Here is a 6,000-nt window from a genome sequence, read left to right on the forward strand (position 1 = left end):
AAAAAGTAGAACTGTCTATATTTGCAGATTACATGAATACTTACATAGAAAATATTAAGGAACATGTAGAACTGCTAGAATTAATAAACAATATATGAAAATCTATTGTGTTTCTTTTTTTTTATTTTATTTTATTTTTTTTTTTTTTGAGACGGAGTCTGGCTCTGTCACCCAGGCTGGAGTGCAGTGGCCGGATCTCTGCTCACCGCAAGCTCCTCCTCCCGGGTTTACGCCATTCTCCTGCCTCAGCCTCCGGAGTAGCTGGGACTACAGGCGCCCGCCACCTCGCCCGGCTAGTTTTTTGTATTTTTAGTTGAGATGGAGTTTCACCGTGTTAGCCAGGATGGTCTCGATCTCCTGACCTCGTGATCCGCCCGTCTCGGCCTCCCAAAGTGCTGGGATTACAGGCTTGAGCCACCGCGCCTGGCCATCTATTGTGTTTCTAAAAGGAAAAAAAAGAAATTGAGATTTAAATTTCTATTTATAATAGCATCAAAAAACACAAAGTACTTAAGAATAAATTTTACCGGGCACAGTGGCTCACACCTGTAATCCCAGCAGTTTGGGAGGCCAAGGCAGCTGGATCATCTGAGGTCAGGAGTTCAAGACCAGCCTGGCAAACATGGTGCAACCGTGTCTCTTTTGTTTTACTAAAAACAAAAAACAAAAGTTAGCCAGGTGTGGTGGCGCAGGCCTGTAGTCCCAGCTACTCAGGTGGCTGAGTCAGGAGAATCCCTTGAACCTAGGAGGTGAAGATTGCAGTGAACCAAGATTGCACCACTGCACTCTAGCTTGGGCAAGAGAGTGAGACTCTGTATCAAAAAAAAAAAAAGAATAAATTTAACTAAAGACATGCAAGACCTCTATCTGTACACTGAAAATCATAAAACATTATTAAGCTGTTATTTTGCCAAAATTGTTCTATAAATCCAATACAATAAGCCTTTGTTATAGACATTTATATGGAAATAACAAAAGTAATCTTGGTGGTGAGGGGCAGACAAAGTTGGAGGACCATACTACCTGATTTTAAAATTTATTCTGAAGCTACCATTGTGAAGACTGAATGGGGCTGGGCACAGTGGCTCACACCTATAATCTCAGCACTTTGGGAGGCCAAAGCAAGCAGATCACTTGAGACCAGGAGTTCGAGACCAGCCTGGCCAACATGGTGTAATCCCATCTCTACTAAAAATACAAAAATTAGCTGGGTGTGGTGGCATGTGCCTGTAATCCCAGCTACTTGGGAGGCTGAGGTATGAGAATCATTTGAACCCAGGAGGTGGAGGTTGCAGTGAGCCAAGATTGCACTAATGCACTACAGCCTGGGTGACAGAACACGACTCTGTAATACACACACAAAAAAAGACTGAATAGTACTAGTCTAAGGATAGGCAAATAGGTTAATGGGATGGAAATAGCCCCATAAGAATATGGTCAATTGTCGGTTGGGCGCGGTGGCTCAAGCCTGTAATCTCAGCACTTTGGGAGGCAGAGGCGGGTGGATCACCTGAGGTCAGGAGTTCAAGACCAGCCTGACTAACATGGTGACACCCCGTCTCTACTAAAAATGCAAAAATAATTAGCCAGGTGTAGTGGTGGGCACCTCCCAGCTACATGGGAGGCTGAGGCAGGACAATCACTTGAACCCCGGAGGCGGAGGTTGCAGTGAGCCAATATCACGCCATTGCACTCCAACCTGGGCAACAGAGACTCTGTCTCAAAAAAAAAAAAAAAAAAAAAAAAAAGAATGTGGTCAATTGTCAGCATCCCCTTTTGGATTGTAAGATTTATATCTGTGTCTGTATTTGCCTGGTTTTCAGCTGCACCCCCAGAGCCTAGAACAGAGCTGATTACTTAGTGAGTGTATTATAACTGAATAATCAGAGCCTAGTACACAGTAGGTGCTCAATAAATATTCATTGAATAAATGCATTTTAAGAAATGGGATGAGCATAACAATCTGGTCCTCTATTTATTTTTGAGAATGAGTCTCACTCTGCCCCAGGCTGATGTGCAGTGGTGCAATCTTGGCTCACTGCAACCTCTGCCTCCCACATTCAAGTAATTCTCCTGCCTCAATCTCCCAAGTAGCTGGGATTATAGGCACCAGCTACCACGCCCAGCTAATTTTTGTATTTTTAGTAGAGACAGGGGTTTTACCATGTTGGTCAGGCTGGTCTCAAACTCCTGACCTCAAGTGATCCACCCACTTTGGCCTCCAAAGTGCTGGGATTACAGGCATCAGCCACTGCACCCAGCCCAAACTGTATGCTTTTAGACATGCTAATTCTGGAGGATGAGAGATCACCCTACCTTACTGTATTCCCACTTCTCCTAGTTCCCTTTGCTGGAGTCCTCTCTTTCCTTTCCTTTAACCATCCAGAAAATCAGCACTACTGGCTTCCTGATCTGCATTGTCCCCAACCCCGCGACTACTGTCGACCCTCCAAAATTCAGAAAGCAGATCATGCTAGGGGCTCTAGAGATTCTCCTCCAGCAAATCCAAGATGGAGGAAGAATGAGAGGCTGGGCTGGAATTGCCCCCTTAGAAGGGTGACCAACTGCACAGGTTTCCCAGATGCGGGGGTTTCCTGGGCCATAGGACTATGAGTTTTTAAACTAGGACGGTCCCGAGGAAACCAGGGATTACACCACACCTCCTGGGAATCCTCCAGTCTCCTTGATCAGAAAGGGATGGACTATACCTTTCCCATGGTGGGGACTGCCAACCCTAGGGTCAGCAGTCTTTTTGTAATGATTGGTTTAAATGTCCAGAGCAAAGTGCTCCATGTCCTCACCTCCAAAACAGGGTCTAAAGCTTAGGAAGCGCACTAGGTAAATTGTTGGATGACGAGCGTGCTTAGGAGCAGAGGAAAGGGCCCTGCCCTCTGGGACCCCCTGAATCCAAGGTGGGCTGTTTTCTACAGCTCCAACCTCTCCTTCCTGCACATTTTGCACCTCTCCCAAGCAGGGAAATGCCTTTCTTGCCCCATCCAGCCCCATCATATCCCTGCCCACCCTGCATGTTCTATCGAGTACCAGCATGTTTCTGCAGTCAATATTTATATACATTTTAATTGTTTGTATAAAAGCATTACATTTTTTAAAAGTTTCAATACAGAGTGTTAGTAAGGGAAAAGTCAAAGCCCCACCCCACCTCATCCCACGCTGCCCTCTTAAAAAACTCCATTTTTACCTTTTCTGCTTTTAGCTATGGTAGTTTATACCACAAATCCGATTGATATGCCTATACCTCAATTTCTTGATTTATCCTCTTGAATTAACATTTATTGACTCTTCTCGTGAAGAAAGACCTTTGTTCATTTACTTTATGCTCATCTCCCAATCCTTTCTACGTTTATTAGTGTTAGTTTTAGTGTTAGTTTATTCTTCCATTGATTGATAATTGCTTAAAATCTTTATTTCCATTCCTATGAACTTTAGATAGTATTAGTCTTTTTTTTTTTTTTTCGTAATGGAGATGAGGTCTCAGCATATTGCCCAGGCTGGTCTCGAACTCCTGGGCTCAACTGATCCTCCTGCCTTGACCTCCCAAAGTACTGGGATTAAGGCTTGAGCCAGCGTGCCTAGCCAAGATAGTATCTCTTGATTTATACTTGTAAAATGAGAAAGTTAGCATCTGTGCAGTGTTTGATTTCTCCTCCTCTACTTCAGCCTTCTGACACTGATAGTTATACTCTTATATTGCCAAGAGTTATAATATTTACATATATTCTGTAACTATAATTAAGTCTTCCATGCTTTATCTAGAGAGTAATTCTGCTCATTGAAATCCAATAAATAGCATTTTCAATATTATAATTAGAAACAAATTCTAATTTGAGATTATATTGGATTCATTAAACAAGAAAGAACTGCTAATAAAGGGATCAATTAGACAACATGAAAGAGTCCTGGGAAATAAAAAACATGATTGTCCAGATTAAAAATACAATTAGGCCGGGCGCGGTGGCTCAAGCCTGTAATCCCAGCACTTTGGGAGGCCGAGATGGGCGGATCACGAGGTCAGGAGATCGAGACCATCCTGGCTAACATGGTGAAACCCCCGTCTCTACTAAAAAATACAAAAAACTAGCCAGGCGAGGTGGCGGGTGCCTGTAGTCCCAGCTACTTGGGAGGCTGAGGCAGGAGAATGGTGTACGTGAACCCGGGAGGCGGAGCTTGCAGTGAACTGAGATCCGGCCACTGCACTCCAGCCTGGGCCACAGAGCGAGACTCCGTCTCAAAAAAAAAAAAAATACAATTAAAAAGTCTAGAGGCTAGTGACAGAAAATAAGGAAGTACCGAAAAAAAAAAGAACCTGAAAGAGCTCTCAACAGCCAAAACCGGAACAGTATGAGCAACAAAATAAATAATGTCATATTGGATTGTAACCCAAAGTATAAAATAAATAAACATGAGTCCGTAGTGATCTAAATAAATGGTTGAATAAATAAATACATGGTAGGAAAGGACAGATCTTCCTTACAGAAGAATACCAAATAATATATAGATATACTCTCCCCTTCAGATGGAGTTGAATTGGCCCTCCTGCCTTGAATGTGTGCTGGACTTAGTGACTCACTTCCAAAGAACAGAGTATGGATAGGAAAAAATAGTAACTTTAAAGTGGATAAATCTGGCAAACACTGCTTTAATCAAGTGATCAAGGTTACGTCACCTGCTGATATCATGTGATGAGTCAGACACTCCACCGTTGTGATATTCTCCCCCAAAATACCTAACTCCAGCCTAATCATGAGAAAAATTCCAAATTGAGGAATATTCTGCAGAATACCTGACCAGCCCTCTTAAAACTGTGAAAGTGATTTTAAAAACAAGGAAAGACTGAGAAATTGTCACAGAGGAGACGAAGGAGACATGAGGACTAAATATGGTGGGAAATACTGGAGTGGGTCCTGGAACAGAAAAGGACATTAGCAGGAAAACTGGTGAAAATCTGGAGTTTCATTAATAGTAATATATGAATGTTAACTTCTTAGTTTTGATGGACCACAGTAATGTAACTCCACGGACCCTGGTGGACTGAACAAAGGAGGATGAACGCGGGAATAAAAACAAAGACCACGGGCCGGGCGCGGTGGCTCAAGCCTGTAATCCTAACACTTTGGGAGGCCGAGACGGGCGGATCACGAGGTCAGGAGATCGAGACCATCCTGGCTAACACGGTGAAACCCCGTCTCTACTAAAAAATACAAAAAACTAGCCAGGTGAGGTGGCGGGCGTCTGTAGTCCCAGCTATTCGGGAGGCTGAGGCAGGAGAATGAAGTAAACCCGGGAGGCGGAGCTTGCAGTGAGCTGTGGTCCGGCCACTGCACTCCAGCCTGGGCGACAGAGCGAGACTCCGTCTCAAAAAAAAAAAAAAAAAAGACCAAAGAGTGTATTTGGAAGAAGGGGTTAGGGGCTCCTTGCTTCTGGTGAACAAGGGCCCTGAGCTTCTAGAGCTGTTCGTATTTATTAAGTAAAGGAGAAAAGGAGAAGGGGGTGCTTGTTGGTCAGCTGCTTGACTTAGTGCACAGCCTACATGACTGCATTCTTTGAACAGTAGGCTCCAGATGTCCCCATAGATAACTTCAAGGAGCATGGCACCAGGGAGTGACTGCCTTCAGCATACCTTCTGGTGGCAGGTGCGCATGTGAGTTTGCCCACATTCTGTATTCATGATAAACAGTTTGCTGTTTGATCATATAGACTCCAGTGGAATGCTGAGTTGGTCACAACCCTCAGGCTTTCGGCTCCCATCAATGTAAGATGCTCACATTAGAAGAAAGTGGGTGAGGCCGGGCGTGGTGGCTCAGGCCTGTAATCCCAGCACTTTGGGAGGCTGAGGCGGGCGGATCACGAGGTCAGGAGATCGAGACCGTAGTGAAACCCTGTCTCTACTAAAAATACAAAAAATTAGGCGGGCGTGGTGGCAGGCGCCTGTAGTCCCACCTGCTCGGGAGGCTGAGGCAGGAGAATGGCGTGAACCCAGGA

Source organism: Chlorocebus sabaeus, chromosome 1, assembly GCF_047675955.1.
Source record: "Chlorocebus sabaeus isolate Y175 chromosome 1, mChlSab1.0.hap1, whole genome shotgun sequence".
Classification (NCBI taxonomy): domain Eukaryota; kingdom Metazoa; phylum Chordata; class Mammalia; order Primates; family Cercopithecidae; genus Chlorocebus; species Chlorocebus sabaeus.